Source organism: Tamandua tetradactyla, chromosome 6 (genome assembly GCF_023851605.1).
Source record: "Tamandua tetradactyla isolate mTamTet1 chromosome 6, mTamTet1.pri, whole genome shotgun sequence".
Lineage (NCBI taxonomy): Eukaryota > Metazoa > Chordata > Mammalia > Pilosa > Myrmecophagidae > Tamandua > Tamandua tetradactyla.
The window spans coordinates 147341953-147363831 of record NC_135332.1 but is presented as its reverse complement, the minus strand read 5'-3'; the positions used below and the strand labels follow the sequence as shown (position 1 = coordinate 147363831).

General features: G+C 42.1%; 1 protein-coding gene across 1 annotated transcript in view; it reads left to right on the top strand.

Moving 5' to 3' along the window:
- AZIN1 (antizyme inhibitor 1) overlaps positions 1–21879 on the top strand; it is a 66501-nt gene that overhangs the window by 547 nt on the left and 44075 nt on the right. The gene's annotated exons all lie outside the window — the stretch shown is intronic.

The window sequence follows — 21879 nt, the reverse complement described above, 5'->3', positions numbered from 1 at the left end:
AGATCTCATTTTTCTCATCTACCAAAAGGGGATAATAATAGGACCTACATCAGAGGGTTGAGCTGAGGATTAAATGAGATGGTTCCTGGTATGTGCTTAGATCAGGGCTGGCACGTGGTGAAGGCTTAATAAGCAGCAGCTATTATTATCTTAACTGCCTCCAATGCTCCTCTTAAGCCGTGGAATTGATATGTTCATATGAGTGACCCCAAACATGGCCCCACCTATAGTGCCATACTCTGTGTCTTTCCCAGAGAGCTGACTAAACATTCTATGAGTTGGCAATGATGCTGCATTGAATAATCAAAGGCTGTATTGAATAACATCAGAAACTGAGTCACAGACTAAAGCAAAAAATGTTTATTTGGTACAAAATTTGTATTTTGACGAGTGCATTTCCTAATATAACTTATGCAGACAGCTTAATTGAACACCATAAGTTCATAGAACCTTGAGGAAGACATGATATTTTGTTGGTTTGTCCAGAATGATGCCCCAATAAATCCCAGAGTGATTTGAACAGTGAATAAAAAAGTGTTTGCAGAGTCCCCTTTGGGGAATGGTGTGAGCGGGGGGAGGTTCAACTTCCCCAAGTTGAATTCTTGATATTCTCACAGGCAGTGTAGACAGCCAGGGTTGTAGGCTGAGTCCCAAGTCTTGGGGTTTGTTCATATGAGGCTTGGCCCCATGGAGAATAGGCTAAGCCTACTTAAAATTAGGCCTAGGAGTCACCCTCAAGAGAGCCTCTTTTTTTGCTCAGATGTGGCCTCTCTCTCCAGCCAACACACCAAGCAAACTCACCACCCTCCCCCTGTCTACATGGGACATGACTCCCAGGGGCGTGGATCTTCCTGGCAACGTGGGACAGAAATCCTAGAACGAGCTGACACTCAGTATCAAGGGATTGAGAAAAATCCTAGAATGAGCTGAGACTCAGCATCAAGGGATTGAGAAGGACTTCTCGGCCAAGGGGGGGAGGAGTGAAATGAGATGGGATGTCGATGGCTGAGAGATTCCAAACAGAGTGGAGAGGTTATCCTGGAGCTTATTCTTACGCACTGAGTAGATATCACCTTGTTATTCAAGGTGTAGTGGAGAGGCTGGAGGGAACTGCCTGAAAATGTAGAGCTGTGTTCCAGTAGCCATGTTTCTTAAAGATGATTGTGTGGTGGTGTAACTTTCTCAATGTGACTGTGTGGCTGTGGGGGCCTTGTGTCTGGTGCTCCATTTGTCTGCCTTGTCAGCGGATAAGTGGAACATGTGGAGTAGGATTGGATAAAAGGGAGGACAAATGTTAAAATAAATTTGGTTTGAGATGCTGGTGTTCGGTGGGGGGGAGGGGTGGGGGTGTGGTGTGTATGAATTTTTTTTTTCTGTTTCCGTTTTATTGCTTTTTCCGGATGAGTGCCGATGTTCTGGGAGGTGATCATGGTGATGAATGTGCAGCTGTGTGATGATGTTGTGAATTGCTGATTGTGTATGTGGAACGGAATAATCAAAATGGGAATGTTTGCGTTTGTTTGGTGTTTTTTGGTATTTAAAAAAACAAAATAAAATAAACCGAGTCACAGTGTCCAGACTTCAAGCAAGAAAAGAGGGGGTCCCAGAGGCAGGGCACTCACCCAGAGCCATCCTGCGGACGGGAGCCACAGCTCTATGTGATTTTTCTCCTGACTGCCTAAAGCAACATGCTCACCCCGGAACCTGACTCCATTTCAGCATTGCAGCCAGAAGGCCCGTAGGGCCGCAGCAAGCCCGCTGCAGATAGGGCTGGCACGCCCGGGGAAGAGATGCCCAAGTGAACAACACATCGACTCAGGCTGGAGCTCCTATGGTCAAGCAGCTGAGTCAGGGCGCCTCCAGCCGTCTCCTGACTCTGCTACTCATCAGCTGTGTAACACGGGAGAGTAGCTTGACCTCTGGGCCGCTCACCACTACATGCTGTTTCATGAGGATAAAAAAGAGCACTTGGAACAACGTCTGGTACATATGATAGTAAGCGCTCAAAATGTAACCATTCCCTTTAACAAATGTGCGTCATCCCCTGGATTTGTCAGCTGCTAAACACACAGCAATGACGAGAAACGTTAACTATCAAGGAGAGACAGATGGAGCGTGACCCTGGGTTCAGCCAGCCGCGTGCCCAGCTGCGCGGCTGCGGGAGGAGATGGCTCGGTGCCATGCCTCGGAGCTGCTGCGCACTCGGCGGCTTTGCCTTCGCTATCACGCTGACGCACCTGCAGCTGGCCGGAAGCTGCTAGGCGATTTGCAAGCCAGTGCTTCCAGGTACCTGGGGGGTGGGGACATTCATTTCACTCAAAACCTTTTGGAAGAAGGCCAGTTTGCATTTGCATATTACTTAAACATCAGGTTCTTGCTTCTTTTCCACCAGGCTTTAGCCCAGAGACAACAACATGAAAAAATTAATTCTGAGATAAGCTGTCCACAGCCATCTACCCCTCTGCAGTTTCCAAACCGGCTTAGTGTCAGGCAGTGGCCAAGGGTGCTGGCCTTTTGTGTCTCAAACGGGCATATGGTGCACACCGTTACCCCACTCCGCACCAACACCTCCACTGGGTCCCAGGGCTTCAGCTGCCACTCTCAGGTTTCAAACCCCTGTTGGTCTGACATTCTGGCAGTGGCTCCCTTCCTGGCTTAAGTGGCATTTCCTGGCACCCACTCCTGTTTAATTCATCAACTTGGAACAGCAGGGCAGCGAGGTGACTAAAAGCGTAGGGCTTCAGAATCAAAGAGTTCAAACCCGTTTTCAGCACTTTCCGGCTGTGAGGGCTTAAGCAAATTGCTCCATCTCTCGGAGCCTTAGTTTCCAGTCATCGAAACGGTAATCACCAATCACCTGCACTTTCCAGGGTGGTTGTGAGGCTCACTTGAGGTAAAGGATAAATGCTTAGGGGCACACCTAGCGGAGGGAGGGTTGGATGGGAGGCCTTAGGAATTAGCAGGCACAGGATAAGGCAGCTGGTGTTTTGAATCCCCACCCTTACTTCCTCCTTCCCCCCAGCCACCAGGTTTTAAGAAGAGAATATAATTACTAATGTGTTGAAATCTGGGCGGTGCATAGGGTGTATTTAAAACTACCAACTACTAAGTGACAGACTATTTTAGCCATGCAGAATGGAAGGCTCCCCTTGCCCCAGGCAGCTGATTGTTGGGGTTTCATGATGAAACTTGATCGGGCGTGGGGAGGACTCCACAGCAGGGTACCAGAAGCTCCTCTGCCAGTGGCAGGGGTGGGGGGGGGGAGAGCAGGAGAGCACTCGAGTAGAACTCTCAGGAAGGGAGGGAGGGAGTCCTTACATGATCCTACTGGCTTAATTTGCCAGGTCCAGGGACAACTGAACCAGAAGCAAGGGGTACTAGGATGTGTTTGGGGCACCAGGGAAACCAGACACTAAACTGATCATGATACTGGCTCTTGAAAGAAATAACATGGTGTCCGTGGCCGGTATTAAGCAGTACGTTTTTCTCTGAAGTGACTTCGCAGTAACAGTTACTACAACAAGGAGTGCAGAGTATTTAGGGACCTTTTACAGGACTCACAACTCTGATTGTCTCCTAGGAAGAAACGCATCAGAGATCTTGGGGTCCCCTTAGCTCAAAGGAAAACAGTCTATCTCTTTGAGGTCAGCAGCCTTCCTTCTTGTCTAGCCAAGGACAGCATCAAATGAAGGGCATGAGGCAATCTCCTAGCCCAACCCAGAGCTTTCTTTGTTGAAAGCAAGCTTTTAGAACCTGCCACTCTCCACCAGTTCCAGATAAATCAGCTCATTCTCCCTGGAGTTGTCTGGGGCTGGAACTGTGGGACCCAAGAGTTCCAGAACATTCTTCCCACCAAGAAACATTAAGGTTCATCCTTCTGGCTTCATGAAAGTTGACATAATATGGTCATATAAATAGCATCATTCTTCCTGTGTTATAATTTTTGAATCCAAACCTGAGCTTTCTGTTTAATGGGAGTGAAGCAGAATGGAAAGGGAGATTGGAGAATGAAAATATAGGAAATTCCCTTTACATTTCAAAGTGGGGCCATGATTATACACACACAGATGTACTATCTGCTCTAAAAATAAACCTTGTGATTTTTTTCCATTCAAATCAACCTTCTCTGAAAATTTTCTTCATTCATTTCTTTGGCATTGGTTTACCTTTCTTTTTTTTCTTTCCTTTCCTCTCATCTTTCCTAGTTCCTTCTCCTTTCCTCCTTTCCTCCTTTGCGTCCACGTTTACGGAGGAAGGCAAATCAGCTCTATCCATCAATTTCAGAGCTTAAATACGTGAGTAAAAATGGTTGGGCAAGCAAACTGCATCATAGCTTCAGATCTCCCAGAGGATTCTTCCCAATAGCTAATGCTGAACACAGCTTTCCAGGCACATCAGCAGAAGTCTTGGGTCACTGGCCTTATGCTCTGTTTTCACTGATCTTTAGTCTTCACGCCTGCAGTCATGACCATACCGAAGGGAGGGAGGTGGGGTCCCTGGTTCAGAAGGGGTCTTGGGTCAAGACACTCACACAGCCTCTCCAGAGGCCTTTGGGGCATTCTCAGAAGCAGCACACTTGACCCAGCCCTCTCTGCTCTGTTCCTCCCACTGTGGTCTGGCAGCCTGTTTGGGAAGTTCAAGACTGAGGCCATTAAAACACTTTGGGCCTGCAGCAAGCTGATAACAAGGTACTGCACAGCTGAGCCAAGTAGGTCTGGAATAAAAACAGAAAAAGGAATCCCAGACCACTTTACACCCACCAGGATGGCTAGTATTTAGAACAAAAGCCAGAAAATAACAAATGTTAACAAGGATGCAGAGAAATAGGAACTCTAATACATCGTTGGTGGGAATGTAAAATAGTGCAGCCACTGTGGAAAACAGTTTGGCAGTTCTTTAGAAGTTAAAAAAAAAAATCACCCAGCAATTCTACTTTTAGGTATACATCTGAAAGGAATGAAAATAAGGGCATAAACAGCTATTTGTACACCAAAGTTCATGGCAGCATTATTATTTTTATAATTGTAGATTTTTTCATTGTGAAAAATAATAGAAATACAAAAAAGCAATAAATTTAAAAGCACACCACCACAATTAGTTGTAGAACAGATTTCAGAGTTTGGTATGGGTTACAATTCCACAATTTTAGGTTTTCACTTCTAGCTGCTCCAAGACACTGGAGACTAAAAGAAATATCAATATAATGACTCAACAGTCATACTCATTTGTTAAATCATATCTTCTCTGTTATAACTCCACCTTCTCCTTTGATCTTTCTCCCAATCTTTAGGGATATTTTGGCTATGCCCATTCTGAAATCCCAGAGCCTTTCTATCCAAAAGCATCCAGGTAGGAATCCCCCCATGTATCTTCTTTGTGAGGTAGGCAAGTTTGCACTTCTCCTGTGGAGAAGCTGGGTTTCCCACATTGAAGGGAGGCTTGAGAATCTTCCTGGTGCTCAGGAAAGTGAGAGTCAGAGTTTTCCTTGGCTCCTCTTAGGTGAGCCAGTCGCAGTTTTGGAACTGAAGGGGAGGTGCTAGGATGGTGGAACAATACCCCCTCCCCATAATTGTTCCTTTCCAAGGAGGAAATACCTTTCCTTCCCTTATTCTATCTTATATATGGGAGCCTTGGAAGTAGACATGGTTTCAGTTTGTTTTCTTTATTTCTTGTGTGTGCATGAAAGCCACACATTGCTTTTGTTACTGCCATAAAGATGTTGATTTTACGGTTAAATAAAGGCCTGGAGGAACTTCCCTAAACTTTTTGCTCAGAGGATCAAACTTGAACTTCAGTGTATGCAGGACTCCTGGAGTACTGTTGAGGTGAGTGGGGAATCCCCTTCTGATCTACTTCATGCCCCCTCTCTCCTACAGGGTTTTTGATCTTCACTACCCACACCCCTCCACAAATGCCAAATAGACAATATGTCCTAATTTAAGAAGCTGAAAAGTTTTGTGAAGTTCAACCAGAAAATTGCCTGAAGGACACTGAGCAGAAACAGAAAGAGGAGCAAGGCTGCCGAGGGGCAGTAACTAATCATGCTCAAAGTAGCTAACACTGTTTTGGATTCAGGCACTGTACCCCTTCTATAAACGATTATCCCACTTGAATATCCCAACACCCTGGAAAGGAGGTACTACATTTATCCCCATTTTACAATTCACAAAACAGATGTAGTGTAGGGTAGTGGTCAGATTCAGTTTCTAGAGTCAAATGGCCAGGTTCAATCCTGGCTCCATCACTAGCTGGCCATGTGATAAGTGGGCAAATTACCTAACTATCCCATGCTTCAGCTTCCTGATCTGTAAATTGGGGATAATACTTAGAGTTGCTGTGAAGAATAAATGAGACACAAAGCACTTAGGGCAGTGCCAGATACGCAGTCAGTGTTATCAGAAAGTGATGGTCTTTATGATCTTGTTCACCCAACTGGTAACACTGGAGTCAGGATTAGACCCAAGTCACCCAGCTACCAAGGCATCATCTGACTTCAGGTCATGCAGATAGATTCTCAGAAGCAAGGGGCCATTGACAAAGTCTTGGGGTGTGGCCTTGCTTCTCTGACTTCAGGTGTCTCCTGGTCATGCAAGTCTGAGTTTCCTCTCACATGAAGGCTGAGCAGCCACAGCTCAGAAACCCTCTGACTCATCCATCAACAATGAACTCACAAACAGACAGACAAACCCTGAGTTCCAACCTGTCTCTAGAGGGGCCAGTTTGACACAAGGCCCTGCTCCAAGACCTGATTCTGGGAGGCATATGCTGTACCTTTGGGCCTTGGTGTCCTGCCAAGCACTGTGCTTGAGGTGGCCTCATTCTCAAGCTCTGGCCTCTCAGGCACCACACTTTTCCATGAACAATTCAATGAGCTCTTTCTTCAGCCCAGCCATGCATCAGCGAGGCATGACATGGGCTTGGCTCGCCACCCCCATCAGTGGGATTGCTGGACTCCAATTCCCAGTGGGGGTGGCTCCCTAGCCCCACTGAGGGCTGCTCTTCCTTGGTATTCTCTTGGCTGGTACATTCACCCTAGTGACTTTTCCCAAGGAAATTCTGTGATTGTTACTAGCCACCATCTCTTTCCCCCACTGTTGGGCAGTGCCTCTCTGAGTTTGGGGAAAGTAGGCCATATTGCTTAAGGAACATCAAGGAACTACCACCTCAGTTGTCTTGACCACTGGTCAGCCCTCTGTCCTAAGATACTCACCATTACCTAAAGGCATTCCTTTAGGTATTATTTAGCCTAAACCTGTGTTCCAGTTTGTCAGGATACACATTAATATCTTAGTTTGCCAGGCTGCTGTGACAAGTGTCACACAATGAGTTGGCTTAATAACAGGAATTTATTGATTCCTCGATCAATTCCGTGATTTATCGATCAGCAAGGTGATACTTTCTCCTGGAAAGTCTGTGGCATTCTGATGCTGGCTTGCTGCAATCCTTGGGATCCTTGGCTTGCATTGCTGCCTCTGTCACATGGCAATGTCCTTGGTTTCTACCTGTGACCTTCTCTGACTTCTCTTTATAAGACTTTCAGGAATATAGATTAAGGCCCACTGTCTTTCTGTTGGGCCACATTCTAACTAAAAATAGCATTTTCAAAAGATCCTATTTACAATGGGTTCACATCTGTAGAATGTGAGTTAAGATAAAGAGGGTATATATGTCTTCTGAGAGGGTATATAATTTAATCCACCACACCTAGTTTATATCTGTCAACCTGGCATACTTGTTAACAGAGCCCCTTTCACTCTCAAAAGTGTCTTGATTTGTGCAAGAAACTATTCAGTCATACCACTTTAAGCACATTTTGCCTCTGGGAGACTCCTGTCAAGATGCACATGATCCCTGGGCACTTGCATTTGCTACCTTTAAAAACCAGGGACTGAAAAGTACTTATGAGGACTTGAAGGAATTGCTTTAGGTTTGTTCATCTGGCAGGAGGGTAGAAGGCTGGAGGGTAGGGAGAGTAGAATCTTCAGTTCAACTGGAGTTAAGAAAAAAACTGAAGCTTCTAGGTTCACCTTCCCTGCCAACTCCGATCTGGACTGGAGCCCATCTTCTATGTTTCCTCACCTACCTGGGTTTACTCCAGGTTTGCAATTGTTGATCATCTGTATTTCCCACCAGAACATAAATTCCCTAAGGGCAAGGATTATATGTTATTCAGTGCTCTGTCCCAGTGTCTTATCTAGTGTTTGTACATAGTTAGCACTCATTAAAATATTTTTTTCCTGAAAGAATGAATAAATGAATCTATGACTCAATTTCTTTCATCTGTACAAAGGAAAACCTAGTTTTTCAGGGTTGTGAGGTGTAGAGGTAGATTATGTAAACTGTTTAGCTCATGCTGGCAAATAACAGACTTTCATTAAATAGTCATTTAGATGCTACTGTTACTATTAGTCACTCAGTCAACTTAAAAGTTGTTCAAGCTGGAGGACTGCAACTACCCTGCTCAGAGAATGTTGTGGTTTATGTTTCCCTCTCTAAGCTGCTTCTGATGTTTGACGTCAATTGAGTTCACCTGCACGTACTTGTTGGCATGAGAGGGGAAACATACAAGATAATTTGTCTCACAGCTCCCTTAGGGTCATCAATTCTTAGAAAATAAAGGAAATAAACCAAATGGGCATGGGGAAGCATTTGGTGTTTGGAAAGGGTCTTTAACATTGTTGGCTGCAGGAAGTGGGGATGGAGGTGGGGAGGGGCAGAGCAAATATGAAAAATGGGAAGACAGTTCCAAGGGCAACTTTCGTCTGCTTTAAAGTACCTCCCAGGATGAAAATGACAGCTACATTCCCTATTTAATCCTCAGAAGTCCTATGAGGTGGACTATCATTATCCCATTTCCAGATAAGTATGTCTGGGATTAGGGAGGTGTGCTGGTTTGAAAGGAAGTATGCCCCCTAAGAAAAGTCATGTTTTAATATAAATCCCATTTCTTAAAGGTAGAATAGTCTCTATTCAATGCTGTGTATTTGGGACTGTGATGGGATCATCTCCCTGGTTGATGAGATTTAGTTAAGAACGGTTGTTAAACTGGATTAGGGGATGACATGTCTCCACCCATCTGAGTGGGTCTTGATTAGTTTCTGAAGTCCTATAAAAGAGGAAACATTTTGGAGAATGAGAGACTCAGAGAGAGCAGAGAATGCTGCAGCACCACGATGCAGAGTCCACGAGCCAGCAACCTTTGGAGATGAAGAAGGGAAATGCCTCCCGGGGAGCTTTATGAAACCAGAAGCCAGGAGAGTAAGCTAGTAGGTGACGCCGTGTCTGCCATGTGCCCTTCCAGCTGAGAGAGAAGCCCTGACTGCATTCGCCATGTGCCTTTCCAGATGAGAGAGAAACCCTGAACTTCATCGGCCTTCTTGAACCAAGGTATCTTTCCCTGGATGCCTTTGATTGGACTTTTCTATAGACTTGTTTTAATTCTCGGCCTTAGAACTGTAAACTAGCAACTCATTAAATTCCCCTTGTTAAAAGCCATTCCGTTTCTGGTATATTGCATTCCAGCAGCTAGCAAACTAAAACAGATTTTGGTACCAGGAGTGTGGGGTGCTGCTGCTGTGGTTTGCAAATACCAAACATGTTGGAACGGCTTTTTAAATGGATAAGGGGAAGATTCTGGAAGAATCTTGATAGAGAAGCTTGTGAGAAGCTTGATAGAGAAGGCCTAGAATGCTTTGGAGAGACTGTTGGTAGAAATGTGGACTCTAAAGATACCTCTGATGAGGCCTTAGAAAGATATGAGGCACGTGTTATTGAAAACTGGAAGGAAGGTGATCCTTGTTTTAAAATGGCAGATAATCTGGCAAAGTTGACTAATGGTATTGGCTGGAAGGCAGATTTTAAAAGCCATGAACTTGGATATTTAGCAGAAGAGATCTCCAAATTAAATGTTGAAAGTGCAGTCTGGTTTCTCCTTGCAGCTTATAGTGAAATGCGACAGGAAAGAGATAAGCTGAAAACTGAACTCTTGAGTAAAAAGAAACCAGAAATTGAGGTCCTGGAAAATTCTGGGCCTACAGAAAGGGAGACTACAGAGTATAGTGTGGATTTCACCAAATGTGAAATCAGTCAGCCATTTCAGAGAAAGTCAGGATCGGACATGTAGTTATCCAGGAAAGATTTGTGGAAACTCCTTATGTCTGATGGGCATGATCCAAGGCTACTGCATAGAAAGCCAACGAGAGTGCTGTGGGACCTGCATAAACAGAGCCGCTGCCAGTCTGGACTGAGGGGTTCAGAGAAGGGACACATTGGAGGAAAAATAACTTCAGAGGCAAAACCGTGGAGGCTGAGGTCTGAAGTCAGGAAGCCTCGGGCCAGGAGAGTGGACCCACCCAAGCCCGTGGAGAGGGTGAGTTTGCCCCAAAGGCAGAGAATGGGCCTTCCACCTCATTGCAGTGGAAGAGTCATGCCGCCTCAGGCCTTGGAGAAGATGAAGCACATTCCTTGGGGTTTGGGGGGAGCCTGGCTGCCACCACATGGAGGGGTTGAGCGTGTGCCCCGGAGATGGCAGAGAGCCCGGGTGCAGCCCCAATGCTTGGAGAGGGTGGAGCCGAGAAAAAGGTGGTCTCCCCAATATCCCCCAAGGTTGCATTCAGAGAGAGGCAGGCGTAGGCATTTGGAAAGGGTGGGACTGCCACTTTCTAAAGCCCTGAGGATAAATGACTCTCAGACTTTGAACTCTAATGGACTTTGCCCTGCGGGTTTTCAAAACTGTATGGGTCCGGTGACCCCTGTGTTCCTTCCTCCCTATGGAAATGTGTCTATGTATCCTATGAATGTTCCTCCTTTGTATGTTGGCAGCAAATAACTTGTTGTGAGTTTTCAAAGGTCCAGAGCAAATGGAGAGAATTTGCCTTAGGACAGACCATGCCTGTAACTGACTTGATGAGATTTTATACTGTCTCCAATTTTGTACTTCATTGTATTGCTACTGAAAGGTTTAAGGTTTCTGATATTGTTATGAAGTTAATATATTTGTATATGGGAAAAACATGTCTTTTTTAGGGGCCAGAGGGTGGAATGTGCTGGTTTGAAAGGAAGTATGCCCCCTAAGAAAAGTCATGTTTTAATATAAATCCCATTTCTTAAAGGTAGAATAGTCTCTATTCAATGCTGTGTATTTGGGACTGTGATGGGATCATCTCCCTGGTTGATGAGATTTAGTTAAGAACGGTTGTTAAACTGGATTAGGGGATGACATGTCTCCACCCATCTGAGTGGGTCTTGATTAGTTTCTGAAGTCCTATAAAAGAGGAAACATTTTGGAGAATGAGAGACTCAGAGAGAGCAGAGAATGCTGCAGCACCACGATGCAGAGTCCACGAGCCAGCAACCTTTGGAGATGAAGAAGGGAAATGCCTCCCGGGGAGCTTTATGAAACCAGAAGCCAGGAGAGTAAGCTAGTAGGTGACGCCGTGTCTGCCATGTGCCCTTCCAGCTGAGAGAGAAGCCCTGACTGCATTCGCCATGTGCCTTTCCAGATGAGAGAGAAACCCTGAACTTCATCGGCCTTCTTGAACCAAGGTATCTTTCCCTGGATGCCTTTGATTGGACTTTTCTATAGACTTGTTTTAATTCTCGGCCTTAGAACTGTAAACTAGCAACTCATTAAATTCCCCTTGTTAAAAGCCATTCCGTTTCTGGTATATTGCATTCCGGCAGCTACCAAACTAAAACAGGAGGTATGGTCAGATAATTTACCTAGCATTCAGAAGTTGTGGAGAAGCAGAACTGGATTCATTCCAGGTCTGCTTGAAGCCAAAGCTTATACCTACTCTTCCTACAATGCTGCCTTCCAAGATAGTGATCTTGGGACGGGGAAGGCAAGAAAGATCTGGGTTTAGTCACCTGATTTCTATTTATTGACCAAAGCTCCAAGAGGTTTGGACTCCAATGGAGTCCACGAGAACTGAGTTTAGGTGGATTCTGGCCAGACCATGGCAGCAAGGCAGACAAATATCCAAAATGGAAGTATCATTTGAATAATCTGTAAATGCTGTTTTTTTGCTTCTTCCCACAGGATCTTGAATCAGGAAACTGGAGAGAAATGTAATTCATATATTTGCTTGCGAACATTTACTTTTAATGTAAATTTAATTTAAATAGAAGAGAGACAGAGTATCTATTACATGTGTCTAAAAAAAGGATTGGCCTGAATAAAGTATATATAATTTACAATTCATGCTTAAATGATTTTCTTTTCATTCTAAGAAATTTTAAAATTAGAAATTATACTTATAAATTATAATATTTTGGAACTAGAAAGGATCTTTACATTGATGTGGTCAAACACCTCTCTTTTCAGATGAGAAAGCTGACGCACAATCATACTATGTGCCTTGCTGATGGATGTGCGCTAGGGAATGGCAATTAGAATCCTGGTATTCTCCCTCTAGGCTACAAGTGCTCAAATTGTGGAGAGTGAACCATTTAAGGGCAGTAAAATTAATTTTATTAGGTTATAGCCAACTTTTAAAAATAATATAGAATAAAATATCTGAGTTCACTTCTTATAATAGGGGCATTGTTTCATGACATTTTTGGTTCGGACATGTATGCAAATATATATGTATTTGGGTAAAATGTAAAATATATTTTTACTGGGGGTGGAGTACAAAAAAATGGAGAAACACTGCTTGAAACTGTCTCTTATTTAAAATTCTAGGGAGTAAATTCAGAAACACAGATGCAACATTTCATATATGAAACAGAAATCAGAAAAAACATAACCAAGAGACATTAAGAAAATAAACAAGCATACAAAAATTATCTGAAGGGTGCATACAAAGAGGTCAGAAAGTTAACTGTCTTCCCCCCAAACAATTTTGATTTTAGCTTCTTAGTTGGGACTGCAAATCATTCAGACTGGAAGACTTCAAAGTTCTAAGAGTCCAAGATACGGAAAATTGGTTGAGGGGAGGAACTATGAGTCCATCCTTGCAAATTGAAATCTGCTCAAACTTTCAAAAAAAATGATCTCTAGATGGTAATCAACAAAGTAAAATTTCTTTTCAGGAGGATTTTTTGAGGACTGTTTGTCTCTATGGCTTCACTGAGTTCACTGAGGCTTTATGTTTTTTACTTTCTCATCAGAAATATCAAGGAACCTACAGGGAAGCTGTTTGTATTTTATTTCATGTGATGTCAAGTGTCTGAAAATTTCTAAAGGATTCGAATTTATGCTTGCATTATATTCCACTTTTTTTTTTAATCTTCCTTTCATGTATCGTAATGCTGCATCTGTCCAGGAGAGATGTGGAATCCAGATTTGCTAGAGTTCTCAGAGACATTCTAATGTCACACACTGAATCACATTGCCCAACCATATGGCAATCTGCACTTTGCACAGCAAAAAGACAGCAGGTAGACAAGGATTTGAGTCCCAGGTTCAACTACTGAGCACTGAGTAACCTTGGAAAGGGACTCTTCATATCCTTTTTCACAAATGATAAAAACATTCCATCATTATGGTACAAATATTGAAGGGGCTTCTTATATGAGCAACATACTGAGCTAAGCCTTTGCTGGTATTTCTGTGTTTCTAATCCTATCAGCAACCCTATGGCAATAGAAACTCTTGTCCTCAGTTAACAGTTAAATAAATTTAGGCTCTGAATACTTAAGAAGCACACCAAGGTCACTCTGCAAGGTAGTGGCTAACCTAGGATTGGAACCCAAGTCTGAAAGAGCATGGGCCTATTCCTGTGTGTCCCCAGAGCCTGATACAGTGTTCAGTAGTGTCAATAATTGTTTTCTGAAGGAAGGACTGATGAAGACCAAGGACTTAGCAAAGGCTTTGGGATGGTTGTAAAGATAAATAAAATAATAATTTAAAATACTTGTTTATTGAGCATCTACTTTGTGCCAGGTACAATGTATTATTTTACATACACAACATACATAAAGGTTTTAACACAAGGTATGGTATATAGCAAAGACTTCAGTGCTACTGATATGATCAATATATATCACTATAATGGCAGCTATCATCATTTTAATATAAGAGTCTAGCATTATGACCTCTTCCAATCCACATACTCTGAGACATATTGAACAGGTCTAACAGGGTCGGCCGTTTCAGCAGCGAGCCATTCCCAAACTTGGTTTCTTCTTCTATTGCATAGGCACAATTACAGCACACTGTGTTGTTTAACCATAAATAATATAAGAAGGCCCTGCCCCTCCCCAGTATGAGGGAGGAAGGAGGCAGTGTTCTGTGTTAACACCTAGAAGTGAACTTCTCTTTGGGGGTGAGTTGAGAAAGAAGCCATGTGGTCTGGCAAAAGCAAATCCTGAAAGAAGAGTAGTGACTCAGCAGAATTCTACATGGAACAGTGCAGGGCAGTGCTGGGGAACAGCAAAGGTTGCCCAACCCCACCCCACTCCACCCCTACGCCATCCCTACTCCTGTTGTGCCATGAAGTTGCTATGTAGCCTGGGCAGAATCAGCTCCAGAGGCAGCCCTGGCGAGAAAGAAGGAGAGAAGGAAAGGGGCCTGCAGTGGTACCTGGTCAGGTTGTCTTGGGACACAAGGAAGAAGTTCTGGGGAACTGGACTATATGGTCCCAGCCTAGCATTGAACATTCTTTGTGACCTGAGATAATATACCTTAAAATAGAGAAGCACTAGATATTGCCTATGAGTTTAGGTACCGTCTAGAGCCCAAAAAGCCATGAAATTAAAATTCCAAGTAGCAACTGGACTTTTTCATGAAGCACACACCTTTGGCAGGAGTGTGATGCATATTTTTAGAAGAAATACAGCACTTTCTCCCACAACCACAGATCTTCAGGCTAGTGGGCATACCATCAACTCGGTATCAAAATATTTTTGAAATGAAACTTCCAAGAAAGTGTTGTGGAAAGAATGTTAAATTTATACCCTTGAGGGCCACGGTGGCTCAGCAGGTAAGAATGCTTACCTGCCAAGCCCGAGGTTCCGGGTTTGATTCCCGGTGCCTGCCCATGTTAAAAAAAAAAAAAAAAATTTATACCCTTGAAAATAATTGTGAAGTGAACTTCGGCTCAAGTTGTACTAAGTGTATAACCCCAAAATAATGGGAATCAATGGACAAACAGTAACATGAAGTCACTGTTACCTCTGAGGACCTGAAAATCTTTGATCAAAAATTCTCAGGGATGGGATCTTACAGTTTATTCATTTGTTTAATTATTCATTCACTTATTCAATCAATATGCAAATATTTATCATTCTTTTTGTTATTATTTATATTCTTGGAGGTCAAGTTGAGACTACCTGAATAGAGAGAAGTCAGAACCCCCAGTATCTGAGTCCTAGTTTCACCAGTGCTTAGTTGTAAGATCTTGGGAAATTTTTTTTGTTTTGTAAAATGTGGATAAAAATTCTTAACCTGTGTCATGGTTAGGGTCATATGTCAACTTGGCCAGGTGGTGGTGCCCGGTTATCTGGTCGAGCAAGCGCTAGCCTGTCTGTTGTTATGAGGACATTTCATGGACTTAAATCATGACCAAGTTGGCTGCATTCACAGCTGATTGTGTTTGCAATCAGCTAAAGGGAGTGTCTTCTGCAATGAGCAACACTTAACCTAATCACTGGAAGGCTTTTAAGGAGGATTCAGAAGCAGCAATCTCTCTTCTTACTTCAGCCAGCCAGCCTCTCCTGAGAGTTTATTAAGGAACTTCACTGGAGCTGTCAGCTCATGGCCTGCCTTACAGACCTTGGACTCTACATCCCCACAGTTATGTGAGACATGTTTATAAATTTTATATCTACAGACATCTCCTGCTGATTCTGTTTCTCTAGAGAACCCTACCCAATGCAATCGTATCCCAAGAAAAAAAATTTTTTTAATCCACAGGAGAAAATGAATGAAAAGTGCTTGGTAAATGATATAGTACCATATGAAAGTATTATGTGTTATGTGCTGAGACACAGAGGTAACAAAAGATTTGCCCAAAGTCATAATTAACCAATAAGCCAGATCAAGGATGAGAGATAATTTCAGGTGATCGAATATATTCCAGGTTGGAGTTGATTCAGTAAAAAAGTTTGAAAGTCTTGCAACCAGGATGCACTGACTGTAAGATGCAATAGTCCACTGAGGTATAAAGGGGTGCTTATTGGCAGCATGCTTTGAGCTCACAGAATCCAAGGACAGAAAACAAAGTGGACCAAAGAGCAGGGGTTGCCCTCAGGAGCAGCGTGGCTCAGCCTTCAGCGTCTCTCTTGTCTCTGCTCCTGAGCCAGCCTTGTCTTCTCCACCATCTTGCCTGCCTTCCTCTGTTCATTCATCCTGTGTGAGGCAAAATATGGCCATTCACCCTACACCTACACCATGAGCACTAGGCTGTAGCATCCACCACCAATGGCAATACATATTGAAATTCTTCTGGAAAGTATTGCCTAGCCTGCCTACCCAGAGAGGACCAGGGCATCACAAGTAATTTCTGAGATAGTGATCAGCTTCTCTTGAGTCAGGTGTGCATTCACTGTAGATTCAAACAGCTATAAGCATCCCCATCCCCATCACGGCTCCCCATGCTTAGCAGTCACATTATCTCACATTGGTTTTGCATAGCTGTATCTTCCAGAAAGCTGTGGGTGGCAAGGGTGCTAAATTACCCAGCTGAGCATTATCACATAAAGAAAAGAACTATTTATAATGACTGTTTAAGAATGATTTTACAGTGTTTTTCCATTATGAAATTTAAGACCCAAATTTCCTGCTCAAAAAAAAAAATCAATTTAATAGCATGTTGGGTTCTTGACATATGTCCACAAATAAATGAAATATCAGACAGTCTATTCCTTGGAAAGGAATAAAAAAAATTACATGCAAGCAGAAAAAAGGTATTGAGTCTATTGGGAGAATAAGAAAAGGTTTTCATGGATTTAAAACAATTTGGGATATGCCTTGAAGAATTCATTTAATTTTGGGAGAGAGAAGCGCACATATCAAGTAGGGAGGAAAGCATAAACAAAAATGGGAGGTGGAAAATTGCCTGTCTACTCCAAGAGAATTAAAACTATAGTGCGGCAGAAGAGCAGGATGCAGGAAGGAGAAAGAAAAACCAGCATTAATTGACTGGTCTCAACTATATGCTAGACATTTACAGATGTTACTTCTCTTAATCCTTTCAACAATCCTTGAGTTAGTGTCTGTTGTCCCTATTTTACGAAGAGCCCAAAAGCTAGAGCCTTTTCCTCCATTTCACTACAGTGGGGATGAGGTGGAGAGGATGGCAGAGAGCAGATGGAGGGAGGTCCACCCACCAGGGCAGAAGGTCATGCTCGATTCTGAAGACACTGGGAAATCATTCAAGGTTTCTGGGCAAAGAACAGCACTATCAGATCTGTGTTTTAGAAAAATAATGCTGATAGTAATGTGGGAGATTGAATAGAGTTTTCTTTCTCTCTCCTTCACCCATTTAATGTTAAATATATATTGAAAACTTACTGTGGGCCACGGCTTGTATCAAGCACTGGGGAAAAAAAATGCTATTCATGCTAGACATGGTCCTTAAACTCATGAACTTACAGTAAGTCTTTGAGTGTGTGCATACAGAGCTTATATATGCCTCTCTCATATATAATTTATAACACATACATATATACACATGCACATATACAAACACACCCATATATAGAGAGAATAAACTGTTATATTTTATATCTGTTAACTCATAAAAATAGTGTGATAATATTTTTGTTTTTAAAAATCTAATGCCTAAAATGTTCTAAGAAATGTTCATGATGATAAATATACAAATATGTAATGATATTGTGAGTTATTGATTACACATCAAGAATGGAATGATCAGATGTTTCGGTTTTTTTTTTTGGTTTCTTAATTTTTTTTTTTTTACATGGGCAGGCACTGGGAATCGAACCCGAGTCCTCTGGCATGGCAAGCAAGCATTCTTGCCTGCTGAGCCACCGTGGCCCACCCTGGTTTCTTAATTTTTTAATTAATAAATAAATTTTTAAAAAAAAGAATGGAATGATCATATGGTAAGAATGTGTTTGTATGCTGTAATGTTTAACAAATAAATAAGGTTTAAAAAATCTAATGCATAGAAAATACAAGAGAAGTTAACATTAAGTGATTCTATAGTGAATAAGCATATGAAAAAGATGCTCAAAATTATTAGTCATCAGGGAAATGCAAGTTAAAACCATATAAGAATAGCTGAAATTAAAGACTGACAAGATTCAGTGTTGACAAAGGTGTGGAGCAACTGGAATGCTCTCATACACTGCAGATGGTTCAACCAAGAGAAAGGAATACATGTATTCACATGAAGAGTTGTGCAGAAATGTCCATAGCAACTTTATTCATAATAGCCCCAACTAGAAACAACTCAGTGTGTATTAACAGGTGAATGTATAAACAAATTGAGGTACATCCATACAACGAAACACTATAATGTTGCTGTAATACAACAAAAAAGGAATGAAATACTGATACACACAACAACACAAATTAATCTCAAAAACATTATAGTAAGTGAAAGAAGCTAGACACACAATATATGACTGTATTTATATGAAATTCTAGAAAATGCAAATAACAGTGAAGACAACAGATCCATAGTTACCTGGGAGCTGGAAGTAGAACACAGACTGACTGCAAAGGAGCATGATGGTGGTGGGGGTTTGGGGAGAGATAGTGGTGGTGGTCTCAAGGGTATATAAACATATATCAAAACTCATATATGTTTTGATATTTTATATACTTTAAAAGGTGGTATGTAAACTATACCTCATTAAAATTTATTTTTTTAAAAGGGTTAAGAATGTATAAAAATGGTTCAATTTGGATGGTAAGATTATGGGATATTTTTATCTCCTTCTTGCTTATATTTACTTTCCAAAATGAATATATGCTGTATATGCAACAAAAAGACAACCAAAAATTTTTTTTAGAGGCTGGGAAAAGATATGTCTACATTTCCCTTTTTCACAAAGTAATACAAAAAAAAAAAAAAAAGAAGTAATAGGAGGCAGGCCATGGTGGCTCAGCAGGCAGAGTTCTCACCTGCCATGCCAGAGACCCGGGTTCGATTCCCAGTGACTGCCCGTGCAAAAAAAAAAAAAAAAAAGTAATAGGGGGTGACAGTGTAGTTCAGTGGCAGAATTCTCACCTGCCATGTGGGAGACCCGGGTTTGATTTCCAGCCCATGCACTTCCCAAACAAAGAAACCAACAAAAACAAACAAACAAAAAACTCCAACAAATGGTGCTACAATAATGTGATACTCACATGGAAAAAGAATGAAATGTGACCCTGCCATATATACAAAAAAAAAGGATGAAAAAAAAAGTAATAACTATATACTGATTAAGATTTAGAAGAAACCAATATTAGAATTATTTAATACAAATTGTCACATTACCATGTAAAGCTATTGTGACCATGTTTGGTGATGACCACTCAGTTATTCTTTGTGGAAGAAGGTATAGCAAGAATTCCAACTCTGCCGCTGCAGTTTTGCAATTACACTTTTGGACCACTGACTTGAAATTTTGGCTGTATAGTTAAAGAAAGGTAAAGAAAGTAATACAAAATTTTAAATGTTGGGAAGATGCAATGAAAATAGTTGAGATAATCATGATGATTATAATTGAAGAAAAAACTTAAAAACAAACAAACAACAACATTAAAAACTTGACAGGAGTATATGGCCAGGTTCCGCTCACTGACTGAAAAGACAATCTTGTCTCTAGATCAGTATTTCCTAAACTGTGTTCATAGACTAAGGCAGGACTTCTCCACCTTGGAACTATTGGCATTTTGGTATGGATAATTCTTTGTGGTTGATGATGGTGGGCGTGTGCTGTCCTGTGCATAGGAAGAGATTTGGCAGTATCCCTAGCCCTACCTACTGGATGTCAGTAGCATCCCCTCAGTTGTAAAAACCAAGTATGCTTCTAGATGTTGCCAAATGTCTGCTAGGCAGGAGGAGGCAAAAATCACTTCTGGCTGAGAATTAGTAGGTGCTCCATGAAATAAGGGTTCCTTGATCAAATATGTTTGAGAAAATCTGCATTCAAAAAATTTATACAGATTTCTTTACTTCAGGAATTCTCAGGGCCTTTAATGTGGTATTATGCAATATGAATCACCAAGAGGGGAGTTTTTAGTTTGCTGTTTCCAAACATTTATTCCACCATGGCAGAAACCTATTAAAAACTTAAAAATTAATGTTTCATAGAACATAGCTTGGGAAACACTGCCTAGGCTATGGAAACCAATCTAGACTATTCTTAAGGAAGATACATTATTTTCCAAGTTCTGGAACTGATGCAAAACTACTATGTCTACTACTGTCTTCTCATTACACACACACACACACACACACACACACACACACACAGAGAGAAACAGAAAAACCTGAAAACCCAGGTTCTAGGGCCTGGTCACAAACTCTTACTCTGCAAAGAGTTGTCAGTTTCCTTTAGGAGATTCTATGTATATCCTGGAAGTTTCTTAGACAGTGAAAATAGAGATCCAAACCTTTGTCACTCTTGACGAAACAACAACCGCAATAACTAATATCTGAGAAAAGTGGGCCTTTCTCTTCTCCTTCCTTCTCACTTTGAGAAATAACTGGATACACAGGCTCCAGCAAACTGGCACCTTCTTGATGGCTCTTGGCCAGATGCCCAGGATACTCTCTATCCAAGACATTAGGTAATCGTCATTTCAATGCAATGCAGAAAGAATAAGAGCTAACATTTGTTAGGAACTCACTATGTGCCAAAGCATTGTTTTCAGTGCTTTGCGTGCATGAACTCATTTGCTCCTCACAACAATTGCAAATGAAGTAGATGTTATTAGTCGCCAATCCCCTTTTACAGATGAACACAGAGAGGCTACATAACTCACCTAAGGTCATGGAGCCAGTGAATGGGAGCACCAGGACGCAAACCCAGGCAAGCTGGCTCCAGAGCACACATTCTAACCACTGAGTATATTAAAAACCCAATGTTAGCAGTGGAACAAAACGGTTTATCATTACTGCTTCAAATTACAACTCTAGGCTCTGTTCAAGCTGAACTGTGCCTTAGAAAATTGGGAGAAAATAGAATTAAAAGATAGGGTGATTATACCTCAAGAGCAGGTATGAGACAGCTGGAGGGGAAAGGAGGCTGTGATTAGAGGGAAGACGGTTGGGATTTTAGATCTCTAATATAAAATAGTTCCGGGACACAACAGCATCCCAGTTCTAACCTGGATGTGGATACCTGACATTCAGGGAAGGTGGAGGAGAGAAAAAAGCTGGGAAGCTAGGGTGCGCAAAAGGTAAGCCACAAGCACACTGAATACACAGGGAGACTCCAGCTCATAGTTTAGAAGGAATACAAATCAAGCCGGTGTCGGGGGTCATCATAGGAGTAGGTGGGACAGGACTATAGGGGGTTTTATCTATTGCACAGGTCTTCATGTTTAATATGTGTGTGTGCGCATGTGTGTATCGTAGTACTTTTTAAGGAGAAAGAATACAGGAGAAAAATTATGATTGTTTTTCAACCTATAATTTAGGAGCTTTAATTAGGGGAGAAAGGCTATGAATAGGCACCTTTTTTTTTTAATCATTGTGGGAATGATAGGAAAGTGTTAGATGATGCTGGCCTGGATGGATAGGGGTGGGCATGCCAGCTGACTTAATCTCTTATTTATTTATTTTTATAGCAATGGCCTGGCAGTAGCATTGTGGAGCTGGGAGGCCAACCTTGGCTCCCAATCCTGCAGTCTACAAGGTTTGGTAGAATAAACACACCTCAATTTAAGACAGTGGCAGGGAAAGCTATGCTCTTGTAAGATAACCAAGTTTCAGTTAAGGCAAGGCGTGGGAGTGAGCCTGGGGAGGTATG